At 39.1% G+C, this 13,846-nt stretch overlaps 2 long non-coding RNA genes across 2 annotated transcripts; one reads left to right on the top strand and one right to left on the bottom strand.

Annotated features, from left to right (window-relative positions):
• The first annotated feature begins 249 nt into the window (after window positions 1-249).
• Window positions 250-1,802, top strand: LOC307038117. The gene is made up of 2 exons (XR_013807897.1): window positions 250-1,482; window positions 1,703-1,802. It is a non-coding gene; the product is annotated as an uncharacterized lncRNA (long non-coding RNA).
• A 643-nt stretch (window positions 1,803-2,445) lies between these two features.
• LOC307038061 lies at window positions 2,446-5,511 on the bottom strand. The gene is made up of 2 exons (XR_013807874.1): window positions 4,541-5,511; window positions 2,446-2,632 (listed from the first exon to the last, which is right to left on the bottom strand). It is a non-coding gene; the product is annotated as an uncharacterized lncRNA (long non-coding RNA).
• Window positions 5,512-13,846: the final 8,335 nt, after the last annotated feature.

The raw sequence follows: 13,846 nt of genomic DNA, 5'->3' as shown, positions 1-13,846 counted from the left end.
AAGGGGCAGCAGGCGCTATTCATTTTACTTGGATGGTGTTACGGATTGTGAAGGAAGCAGGACCCAAATGCAGATATAAACTGAAAAAACTCCTTTATTTCAAGGCTATGATATAAGACAAAACAGAAAACTCAGCGCAGAACGAGTCAAGGCAAAAGACGAACCGACAAAGACAGACAGAAAACCCAGAACTTAAATACACAAAAGACTAATCACACAATAAGACACAGGTGAGGAGGGAAGAGGAAACACAGGGGCCACAGGTGAACATAATCAGACAATTAGACACACCAGGGAAACCAACGACAGGAGAAAAAACACAGGGAAAAGGACCAGACTATAGACAAGTTTACGCGCCAAACCACGGGTAGCGCCATAGAGAGGCGAAGTCCCTCCCCTTCCGGGAGCCTCCATGGGACCCCGGAAGCGGAAAATTATACATAGAAGTCAATGGAGAGAGAAAAGTTATCTTTTGATCCCGTTTGAATTGTGCCACGAATGACACATATGATGTTTGTCAATCTTAAACAATCATTTCCATGCAAAAAAAGTCACAGTTTGTCGTAAAACTGCTGAAATATAAGACTATGAATAATACGCAACTAGAAAGACTACAAATCCCAAATGCATTCTGGGTCGCGTAAGTGATGTCATAGGCGATAATGCTCCAAGACTGGTTGTGACTCGCAAAGCAAAGAGGAAGAAGAAGACTGATTTATTCCCTCCAATAAATATAAGAGATTGCTCCAATAAATTCACTTTTACAAGATGCCTGTGTGCTTTGTACGAGGTTGTAATCACAAAAGAGATCATACCACTTGCTCGTTCTATCGCTTCCCGTCTGATGAAAGGACCAGGAGTCGTTGGACCAAACATATCAGGTAATATACATGTTTTGCATGGAACATAGTCAAGTTAGCTACCTAGCTAGTAGCGAGCATGTTAGTTAGCATTATATTACATTACTTAGCCTTGTCATTTGTATTAGCCTTAACATGAAGTAAACCAAAATGTTAAACAGTAAGAGTAGTCATGATGGTAAGTATTTTGTGAAACATTTGAAGAGTAGCCTATCGCCCCCTCCACCAGGTGCTAAGGGGGCGGGAGGTAGGCTAACCGCACATTAGTATCAGCGATCTTTTCTACTTAATGCTATCTGCACAAATGGTTAACATTGACCATTAAAAGATCAGGCAGTTCAGGGAGAGTCGAAGGAAGGAAGGCAGGCAGCTTTGCATGACATTCTTCTGGACGTGTTTCATTGTGATGATAGTGAGAGTGAGTCAATCTGTTTGTTGGAAAGACAGTAGTTGAGTGATTACTGAGAGAAAATTATTAAAAGAGATAATTATTCAGTGTTGTTACTTTAAAGTGTTGTTACTGACCTTTTTCTCTTTTATTTTCTTTACCTCACCTGTAACTGCTGAGACCCTGAGGAACAAGCACACTGGACTGACCTGCTCTGGCAACCTGATTTCCACTGTACGTAATAGTATTTGGTTATGGTATATTATTTATATACATCAAAGGCACAATGCACCCCCCAGAGACACACATGTATTGAGTGTGATATTTTGCATTGGTCATGTGAAATCATCTTTACATACTAGAAAACTGTAGGAGCGGCAACTTGTTTTGAAATTGAATTTTTAATATCCGATAATAAAGTTGATCTGTTTTCTTTATTCTTCTCTCTTCCCAGCTCCATCCATCACCATTCTCTGTTCCTGCAGGTCCTGCTTGCTAATCAATATTCATATTTTTTTACACAATTACAAATAAAGTCAATGTATTGTATGACATGAAGTTGTGCTTCATTCTGAGTCAATAATAAATTCATTCTGCCTTCAGCTGCAAAATTATTGTGGACTGCACTGACATCCATGTAGCTGCCCCCCAGTAAGATGAACCAAGCAAAGTTGACATACTCAACATTCAGCTGTACTCTTAAGTTTACATGAAGAATTTGTGAAATATTGATAATAACAGGTTTAAATGATTATTAGTAATTAATTATATAATTTTCTCATCGTAGATGAGCAGACAGGGAGCAGATGAGAAAAGCAGAATATGCAGCTGCCATTTTCCATATGGAAAAGAGAAAGGGCCAAGTGTATTTGAGTGGACAAAAGAGAAATCCCAAATACGAAAAATAAAATTATACAATTTACAGATATGTATACAAATAAATATATATCCTATATACACTATCATGTATAATGATGGTGTATGATGTAGAAGGAAGTGTGGTAGATAACAAGTAAATATACAGATCCATGTTACAGCAAAAGATGGAATAACTAAGAAGCACGCAGTATAATAATAATTACACGCAACAATTAAATAACTGCTCAGCATCTCCACCACAATCCCAATCTGCTGTGTCCTGTTTTCCTCCCCTCTGCATAACACCCCATCACACATACGAAACACAACGCAGAGTCCGAGGGTGTTAAGAGTATGTTTATTTAAATGTCCTCCTCTCTACTGGCCAACACAGGGAGCATATGCTGGGTGTAGAATTGTTCCAGGAGGAGGAGATTTCCATGCCATGCAGGGTCTTTGGGGATGGGGAGGATGATCGCCTCCATCGTGGTCCACAGCAGCAGAGACTCCGGTCTGTGATGTGCAGCTGTTATATAATATACAATACATTTTTTTGAAAAACATTTGATCAAAAAATAAAGATTTGGTCAGGATCTAGAGTCAGTGTGTAGTTTATTAATTAATCAATGCTCTCTACATTAGGAAAACACATACCAGTGTACCAGAGGGAGTCACACACAGCTGTGCCTAGATAACCAAACAAATTGACAACAGGGATGCAAACTCATCAGGTATGAAAAAGGTTTCAAGGATCCGAGCCCCCTGACCCCACAGAATATCGGCTTTAAAATTAGGAATAACAGGATTTTAGCAGTCAGAACAACTAAAGCAGCAGTGTTAATATTAACAGAAACGCCATAGAGTCACATCTAATAGAAATATATAAAAAGCATTTATTTTAATTGTGTAGCAGTCAGTTTATAATTTTGGCAGCACTGTTGAGCATTTTGAAAATGTATTTTCATGCCTCTGTGCAAGGCTTAGTCTTTCTATCTTTATAGCCACTGGTGTAAAGTAACCAAGTTCATAAACTCAACAAGTACTATACTTGGGCACAATTTTGAGATACTTGTACTTTACTTAAGTATTTCAATGTTTTGCTACTTTGTACTTCTACTCCACTACAGTTCAGAGGTAAATGGTGTACTTTTACTCCACTACATGTATGTAATACCTTTAGTTACTTTACAGATGTGGATGAATGATGTGAAATATAATCAAGTGTTAAATCAGACTTTAGTTCCACCTGGAGTAAATCCAAAAGCTACCCTGCCTGCAGTATACAAAGTCATTCAAACTAGCTGCACCTTTACCAGCTTTGATAACACTTTAATGATCAGTCATTATAAAACATATCATATTATTCTGAAATGGACCAATCTGCAAAATGACTACTTTTACTGTCGCTACTTTCACTATATTTTGATAATAATAATTTTCTACTTTTACTTGAGGAACATTTGGAATGCAGGACTTTTACTGTAACAGAGTATTCCTACACTCTGGTACTTCTACTTTTACTCAAGTACAAGAACTGAGTACTTCTACTTTTAATCAATTTCAAGATATATACTTATACCACCTCTGTTTATAGCCTATGAAAAAAACGATTAGAAAACGAAGGCTAAAGCTAACGTTAGCAGATAGTGACAATGTATGCTAGTTAGCTAGCTCAACGATAATATTGCGACGGGGAAAAAAAAACTTTTCAGTGCATATCACGCTCTGCCGCTCCGACAGGGAGCTCTACTCTGAACACCTGAACGGCCCGTTCTAACAGCTGTTCACCAGCGGTCCAGTCTGTGCCACAGTGACTCCGGACGCACAGTTAATATTAACGAACGCACCGTAGGTAATGTAGCTGCTGAAGCTAGACCATCATCGCCGAGCAGCAGAGGCTTATTATACATCATGAGCAGAGCCGACAGGCAGGAAGACTCGAGCACACAGCTCGCGCTTCATTATAATATATAAAAAAAAGCTCGCAGCCGCACATTAATCCGGGTCCCAGACCCCCTCCCAGACCCCCTCCCATACCCCAAAAATATTTTTATTGCAGATCTACAGGAATCATAAAAACGACCTATTTTGGATTCAAAACGGAGAATTTCGCCGAAAGGTGACAAGTTTGCATCCCTGGACAAGATAACCAAAATCCTTGAATCTACACACAGCAAATAAACTCAAATGACACAACGAGATGTAAAAAGGAGATCACACATATAGTCGATATAGAACTGGCCGCTTCAATCTGAAGAGCAACTAAAACAAAACACGGGAGTGTATCTTGTTCTTGTGAACACTAATGTTATCCACAGCATACACAGACACCACACAGTTCTTAAGGAGAAAACTAGTTGCTAAAACAAAACACGTTAGTGTACCTTGTTAGCTAGCTGACATTAACCTTAGACATTGCACTCATATTACTCACTGAAACCTTGTAAAGCCGGTCCCGCATGCTGGCTCTTACAGAACCGCTCCCTTTCGTGTATGTACAGCTCTCAACATGCCCAGACTTGTAGTGATTTTCACCTCTTTTTATACTTTTTCGCCTCATTCTGAAAGAAACAGGTGAAATTTACTAACGTGACAGCCATCTTTGTGATGGTGACGCGTATTGTGCGAGACCAGAGACCTGTAGTTCACTGAGCGGTTTCACACAAAAAAAATTGTAACTTCACAGTTTTACGACACATTTTTATTTTTTTGACTTGCAAAATGTTCTTTTAATTTGACAAACATCATATGTGTCATTCGTGGCACAATTCAAACGGGATCGAAAGATGACTCTTCTCTCTCCATTGACGTCAATGTATAATTTTCCGCTTCCGGGGTCCCATGGGTCGGAAGTAGATGGGCGGGACTTCGCCTCTCTATAACCCTACACAAATGCACTTCATTTCCGCCGGAAGTCTTTTGCACAGCGTCTGTCGGTGTAAACCGGTGTAAACAGTCAGACGGGCACTGGTGTAAACACAGCGATTTCGATGCTAACAGTGATGCTAGCTTGGGAACACGATTCTACTTCTTTGACTGGAGATGGCGTTACTCTCCCCCACCCGAATTCAGTGCAAAACTGGGAGGATAACATGACGACGTGGCCCAGCATAACGTACAGCAAAATTTGCTCCTACTTCGTTCAATCCATGGCAATAGATGGAAAAGCAATGGACAGTCTGAAGGCATATCATAAGGCTGCGCACATTCTACTTTGCCCACATGCTCCCGAAAATTGTTGACGATTTTGTTGAGGGAAGGTTACAGTTCTGCAGTAAATATCTCAGCATTTTAAAACCAAAATAAACTGCCTTATTTAGGTCATGCCCACAGGAGCCAACAGTTGTCTGTTGTTTACATAATGCACAATTTACATGATCTCTTTATGCTGTGCAATATATCATATGTGCCTGTACTGTTTGAGTGAAAATAAAGTTTGATGTAATTTAATTTCATTATTGCACTGTTATTGCATTATTGCATTTCATATGTTCCTTAGAGTACTACAATTTCTTTTAACACAGTTCATCATTCATATTAAGCTCATACTGTACATAAATAACACTGAATGAATTAATTGTTGAGAGGAAACTAAAGAAATGGCTTCAACAAGAAAGATCACATGTTTAATCCTAACAGGTATTACAAATTAAAATATAAAAGCAGCCCACACAATTACATCACTATGAAAATATTCATATATAATATTAAAAAATACAATGCATGCAGTATTTGTTGTGTTTATCTGTATTTAATGAACAACATGGCTGGGTGCTGGGTGCTGGTTTGTGGTCGTAGCACTCTCTATCTAACCACTCGTTCAGGTGCTTTCTCGAGTGATTGCAACCAACTACCGCACACGTAGTTCCCGAACCACTTTTCTTCATGTTGTAATTGTTATATCCTCTTTGTCTCTGCGATATCAGTGCTTTGTCGGCACAACGGAGCTAGCTAGCAAAACAAACCCAGTCCGCCAAAACGGAAGTGCATTGCATCGAAGGGAGGAGTTCAGGATGTAGAGCGGAAACGGCTCAATAACTTGTGTATAAACAGGAGGAAAACATGACAGGGAAAACAGCAAAACACCCAAACCTAGACATAGAACCTGACATAAACTAAACATACAAAACTACCAACGTAACATGAGCCTAGGAGTCTGACAAATGGAAATTGTAATATTTCATCTTTAATAGATATAAAATTCCTAACACATATACAAAAAATTCTGACCTTCATGTGTTGCTTTTTAACGGCATCTTGAAGGGCATACTGTATGAATGGTTTTACTTTGATGGACTTAGGGGAATTTAGAAGCGATAGGAAGAGTTCAATACAGGATTAAATAGTGGAGCTTTAGAAGCAATGAAGAAATGCCATGACATCAATTATGATACTGTTTGATGTTTAGTTTTTCAGCATTTATAGCAATGATATTGGTTCCCATCTCACTGCACAGAAATGGGGATTGTGCAAATACATATATTAAATTAATCAACAACCACTTATTTTCTCCCAAAAAAGAACATGTTTACAGGAAACAATCTCTTAGATTAATATAACATAAAAAAAGTCACATTATTCAAGCAAATTAGTTCACACACCAAGCACCAACATCAGGTGAAAAGTGAAAAGGTTTATTATTCTAGATGAAGTTTAATTTATGTGTCCCAGCACGATCATACCTTTTGTTTCCTTCTTAATAGGTGGTTGTTAGTCTGAAAGCTTTTCAACACCTGCATAGATTTCCAGCTGAAAGGGGAGTCAGCTGTGATTGGAACATTTATGCAACTTCAACCAGCCACTTGTCAAAGTTATAATTGTCTGAATACATTCTCAGCACATAACCTGTGAAGAACAAATAATTGTAATCCATTATTGAAGACATCTGAGGATTAACAGCAGGTGAAATGTGCATACAGAACAATGATAAACTCCGGGCCATCATTAGGCTCTTTCACACCAAGTACTTTGCCGTACTTAGTTCCCAGTACTTAGTTCATCAGAACTCTTTAGTTCTGATGAACTAAACATCAGAACTCTTTAGTTCTGATGAACTGAAGAGCAGATCGCGTTCACACCGGAATAAATCCCTGAGGGAGGATTAGGCAAATGAAGCCGCTGACGTCACTTCTTCTTCTTCTGCTTTGGGTTCACTGGCAGGCCGCAAACAACTTCACGGCGTATACTGCAACCCGAAGTCCCCCGGCCGGAAGTCCCCGGAGTTGGGGAATGGCCTAACAATGCTAACAATGCTAATGCCAGCAAATACAATGGCGGCTTCACAAAAGTCTTCGGAGTTTTACGGGGCTAGGTTTGCAATCCGCCCAGCCAATCAGAAATGGCAACTATTTTCTCCCTGACCTTTTTCTCCCGTACCTGCTCTCTAGCAGGGACTAAAAAGGGGGTGAAAAGTTTCTCATGAACTAAATTCTAGTACCGGATTTTTTGGTGTGAACGCAACATTTCAAGAACTATCGAACTATACTGGGAAAAGTACTCCGGTGTGAAAGCGCCTATAGTATTCATTTTAGACTTTGTGAAACTCTTAATAAGGTGTTTTATTCACCTGCTTTATAGTTATTGTTGCATGCATGCTTTGCTATTAGAAATATGTCAAAAGATACTGGAGACACGGATTTAGGGCTTGGCAATATATCGATATGATTTTGTTATTGATACTAGACAAGATATTATCATTGATTTTTGATATCATAATATCGCTAAAGTGTATTTTCCTGTTTTTCCAGGCAAAATGTGTGTAATTTAAAAAAAATACCATACTGTTATAGATTTTTCATTATTTTCCCACACACACACACACACACACACACACACACACACACACACACACACACACACACACACACACACACACACACACACACACACACACACACACACACACACACACACACACACACACACACACACACACACACACACACACACACACACACACACACACCTCTAGCCTCCTGTCAGTTTACAGCTTCATAAAACAAGCCACAAATAAGCACTGATCCCAGCAGCAGGAGCTGTAAAAACCGACAGCAGTGTTGATATCTCCATCGGGGGGGCGGAGAGGACTGCTGCAGATATGACGCTCTTCTCTTTACACAACCTATTAGCCAAAGTAATCACTTAACAATGCTGCGGGTAATCAGTGCAGACAGGATATGGTCATCTGTCTTTAGATGCTGTCTGCCGGGATATTACCTAAATTCTAAATAATACCGCCATCTATGTTTCGCTGGCACAAAACTAAATAAAATAACTCAACTGTTTGCTTTTTGGATACCAATTGTGCAACGCAAACGCAATGCATTTCCTCTTGACACCAGAGTAATTGTTGCTGTGTGAAATCAAATGTATTTCTCATTACAAAGGCGATGTTCCAAAGGCGCAATGTTATCTATGGGATAATATTGGACTGTTTTGAAGATAAGCCTTCTTCTGATATATTTAGGAAATAGCAGAAAACTTTTGGGATAATAGGCTGCACAGCCTTGTGATAACTGGCCTTGGATTCTATGCTTTTAAAAGGAGTTCAATCCTCGAATGCCAACAAAATATTTATATCCTAACTCCAGAGTTATCATTTTAAAGATCTTAGAATTCCTCCCCAGTGGATGCTATTGTTCTACGGATTCGTTTGGGATTTAAATGGGATAGAAGAATGTTGGAATCATGTGTTTTTCCATTTTTCTTTAGAATTAAAGATGTTTTATCCAGTGTGGACAAGAGTGAACTCCCAAATGCCTTTCGCTGAACAACAAGTAACGCAACCTGTAAAGTGCCCTCCATTCCTCCCAGAATAGAAGATTTGTGGTTGCTGCAGATTAAGGTGTCACCCAATGAAAACAACACACTCAATTGTGTTTCCACGGTGGCCCTGTATCTTCTGATAGAAACGATTTAGAGCCACTTCTCTTAACATCACATTTATTTATCCGTTGACCTTTCCTATAGCGAGGATGACTTCTTGTGACTAACTTTTTGTTTTCCACTTCTAAATGTTTTCCTCGCTGCACTGTAATATCCATTTATCCTGCATCTGGTAAATGCTTACTGCTTATGCCATCAGCCCTAAATTGAAACCTATCGCCTCGTCAGTGTCAATACGGACTCTAGCGTTGAATAGCAAACACATCTGTATTTGTTTTTTCCAACCAGCAAATAGCTTTTAGGTCATTTCACTCTGAATGCACAATGAGATGACAGAATATATGAATCAATGTGCTTTGATCTAGTTGTGTTGTCCTCATTTTACAGGAAACACCCGCCTCAAACACATTTAGCTAGATTAAAGTGAGCTTGTTATCTTTCCACTCCACGTTTGTGTCTTTTACAGGACTGGAATTTCAATGCAGAACCAGCCACTGTGAAACTGTCTCCACAACCAGCAGAACGCAGGCGTCGTTCATTTGTTGCTGAAATGTTTTTCAAACCCATTACCGACCCGTTCACATTGATACAATCATAGCAGTGCTGTTGTGATTATGTAAAGCGTCGCTGAATCTTTGAAAAAATAAACGACACTGCAGCAGTTACTCTGAAACTAAAAAGCTAGAAGTTAAAACACATAAGGATTGAATGAAAACAACTCAACAATTTTTTTTTTTGTAAAGGTGTTTGCAATTAAGGAAACAGTTTTCTATGTAATTTAATCAAGTAAAGAGGAAGCTACATTTTGTGATTCTAACTATAGGCGCTTTCACACCGCAGTACTTTTCCCGCAAAGGTTCATGAGAACTTAGTTCATGAGAACTCTTTAGTTCTCATGAACTACAGATCGCATTCACACCGGAAAATAAGTTCCCTGGGGGAGGATTAGGCCAATGAAGCTACTGACGTCACTTCTTCTTCTTCTGCTTTGGGTTTACTGGCAGGCCGCAAACAACTTCATGGCGTATAGGCCTACAGCTGGCCAAAGTCCCCGGCCGGAAGTCCCCGGAGTTGGGGACTGTTGGAAGACTCCCAGCAGCTTCTACTGAAGCCTTCAGAGTAAATCCCCAGAACGCCGACACCTCCTCATCTCCACCGCTCCCATGTTTTCTTTTGTGTTGCCATAAGTTAGTCTCTCTGCATTTGTGCGCTGGGTTAATGCTAATGCAAATAATGCTAATGCAAGGATAATAAAATGGTGGTTTCACAAAACGTTTTTGGAGTTTTACGGGGCGTGGTTTGCAATCCGCCCAGCCAATCAGAAATAGGAATTTTTTTTCTCCCACGAAAGTATCTGCTCTCTAGCAGGGACGGAAAAGGGGGTAAAAAGGTTCTCATGAACTAATTTTTGTTCCGGATTTTTTTGGTGTGAACGTGACATTTCGGAACTATGTCAGAACTAAAGTGGGAAAAGTACTGCGGGGTGAACGCGCCTATTGAGGCTGAAAGAACAGAGATAACAATGCATCCCCGTTTTTATCTCCCAGAAATCCCTTGAATGCTCCAGATAGCTAGAGAGATTATTTTTTTTGTTGGAAAGCTCAATACTCCCTCACAATCATAAAGTTTGCAATGAATAAACACTTGGATTCTGCAACATTGTCTTATTGATGTGCAGAATATACATGTGTAGGCGGAAAATCCCAAACCAAATTTCATCGAGACGGATTGTGATCTCATCATCAGGGAAAAGCAATGGCTGAGATTGATTGTGCTGTGTCTTTTACAAAGAAATAGAAAAATAAAAAATTGGCAGCGCACATTGTGGATTTCTCATAGGGAAATCACTGTTTACTCTGAAAACAATACATCGGTGGCTGTGTACATTTGCTCCGGGCTAGTGTGTGTCAGCCAACAATCGTTATGTTATATCGTGGTGATGTTTTTTGGTGATAGATTGATGGTGATGTAGTTAAACTCGCTGCCAAAGTCAATGACGAAGCAAACTTTCCCCTAATGTTATTTATTATTTGCCATCAGTGTCTTGTAAAATAAACACACACACACACACATCTTATTGTCACGTACAGGAGCTTGAATGAGTTGAAAAAGACAAGATAAAAAGGGACAAAGTAGGAGAAGGACATAAACAATCAGATATCTCCATTCTGCAGTCTTATCAGTCCCTTCCCACTACAGCAGTGTTAATGATATCTCACCGGACCCGGCCAATGTTTGGAGCACATCAGCCCAACCAGGCCCATGCTTTAGATCTCATTTGATTTTCACAGCTGATAGTGGATGCGGCAATTTATGCCAGTGCTCATTCAAGTAGATGGAGATCAAAGAATCTTGTCCCTCCCTCCCATCTCTGGTTTAATCAGATCAGAACAGGACTGAGACCTCCTCATTCAGCCACTGAATGACAACCATCAAAATCTATTTCCCGCAGAGTGTGTACTGAAAATCTTAGGTTTAACCGAGGTCTTTGAGTAATTTGCATGTATTTACATGTTTGTCAAGCGTGGCAAAATAATTTATTTTTTCAATCTTTCCTGATAAGACCCGATTGGATTAACAGAGAATCGCAGTGTGACATGTTATTTTCCTCTCCATAACTGGAAAAAGACAGATGGCGCACACATTCTAGGTCTTGCAAAACTGTTTGAATGATTGCATCACTTTATACAGACAAACATTCCAAGTGCAACTATGGGCAAGGTTATCCAGCCCTAAATATCAGTTTATGTCGACACCCATTAGAAATCACTGTTTTGTCTTCACATTTCATTCATGAGACACGAACAGTGCTCAAATTAGAATAAAATATTAACACATTTCCATTATCCTCCACAGTCTATTCATTATTGCCATTTTGTTTTATCAATCCAGTTGCACATTTATAAATTAGAGTATTCGACGACTTAGTACTAGGAGCTTTTACTAAGTAGTTAAGCACATGTCCACGTAAACCACATACACTCAGTACGACTATTTACTTCTTATTGCAAACTAATACTGCTTTTCAACAATATCAGAATTTTGGCACTTTAGTAATGTTTGTTCAGAATACCAGAATTGTTGTCAATACCAGAAACAGCACCTTTTAGAATTCTCGAATACCAATTTGAGGAGTATAACCATCCATTGATCGTTTTATCAGGATATTAGATATACGATTTAAGAAAATCCTTGCAAATTCTAAACATGAATCCTTTTGACATTTAAACAAGAGCTCATTACAGCTTCATAATCACAAAACAGATTCCCTAAAGAGAGTAAATAGGGCGCAACAAAAAGCAGCAGGACCTTGTTTCCATGACACCAGATATTAGAAACCTGACATTTCACTACAGTTGTGTTGCAGTGTCCACCTAAAAGAACCAGACAAAAAACTACCAACAAATAAAGAAATATTATTCTTTCCCTCGTTTTTGTAACTGTAACATTGAAAGAGAACATTTGTCATTGAACTTTAAACATGATTATTTTATGCAACTCAGGAACAAAACTATGGTCATCGATGACAGCGTAAATAGAGGTTTCATTAACTCCACACTCGCATCCACAAAACAAGGCCAAAGACACAGAAAAAGGATGTTCAGCCTAATTACTGAAAGTAATGCTTATGGTGACTGTAATTTATTAATAACTGTAAAAATATGCAGATGAATATTCATCCATGTCTTTGTGATGAAACACTTATACAGCTGCTAAGTATTTCAGTCAGGCTTTGTTCGTCTTTAGAACAGATGCCCACGTAGTTTTGTCAACAAAGCACACCTCTGAAAAGAAAAACTACAAACAAATGGTGAATCTGATGTTCAATAGGGGAGCTTATAGAAAGCAGTGGAGATTGCGGCAGACAGTGTGCAGTCTGAGTCTCTCATTGGAGGGTGGAAAAGCTGCTGCTAAACAACCATCCGCTGAGGTAATTCACAGAGCGCTGATGAAGACATGGCACCATGATTTAGCTTCCCATTAGCACACACATTCAAATACCCACGCCTCTGCACACATACAGCCGTGGTTTAGCATTTATCTCTCGGAGAATTAAACCTTCCCAGGATATAAACTTTTGATCTATGTAAATGCGATCGTTTATGGCAGGTAATAGAATTGTTATTCAACACTTAATTTGAAAAAACTGTCACAACTCCTAGATTTGATTGAATGTACCTATATAAGACCAAAAAACAGCAATATGAGCAGTACACTGATAACCTTACCTAGCTCTCTGATGCTGATATAGTGCAAAGGACAGCAGAGCCACTCTGTTGTTTTCCAATTTCCACTAAGGCCTCTGACTTCTTCTATATTCAAACTTTTCCATCTCGCACCTTCTTCAAACCAATGAAGATAGAAGTTAAAACTTTAATCTGAGAGGCATGATGAAAACAACAAACGTATAATAGATAAAAGATGAATCTGTTTTTCATTTCCTATAGTGTGAAGCAAAGCCTGTATTTGACTTCCAGGTCTTTCTCTTAAGTTGTTGTAAGGTGTCTCTCAACCTTTTCAGATGTCAGCGGCAAGCTGCAGGCTGAGGTAAAATAAGAATTCACTAGCAGTGCTGTTTATGGCCTCTGGTTCATCTTAAATGAATGTTGAGTTATGTGGTTTAAGTAGCATTTGAAGTAAAAATGTAGGTTTGCTAGGGTCCTTTTTACCAGGACCTTACCCGCTGATCAATTGTATTTATGCCTATTTTCCAATGTATTCCCTGATCAAGGTACTACAGAAATGTTGAAATACATAAGGAACACAAACATGTAAGCAGGGACATATTCAGGAGCTCCATTCAAAGGAGTTAGAGCCAAGCAGAGGAGATTTTTAACTGGTTTTCCTGAATGAT

The sequence above is a fragment of the Notothenia rossii genome (genome assembly GCF_949606895.1).
Source record: "Notothenia rossii genome assembly, chromosome: 4".
Taxonomy (NCBI): domain Eukaryota; kingdom Metazoa; phylum Chordata; class Actinopteri; order Perciformes; family Nototheniidae; genus Notothenia; species Notothenia rossii.
The sequence above is the reverse complement of the archived record's forward strand: the minus strand, read 5'-3'. Positions and strand labels throughout refer to the sequence as shown.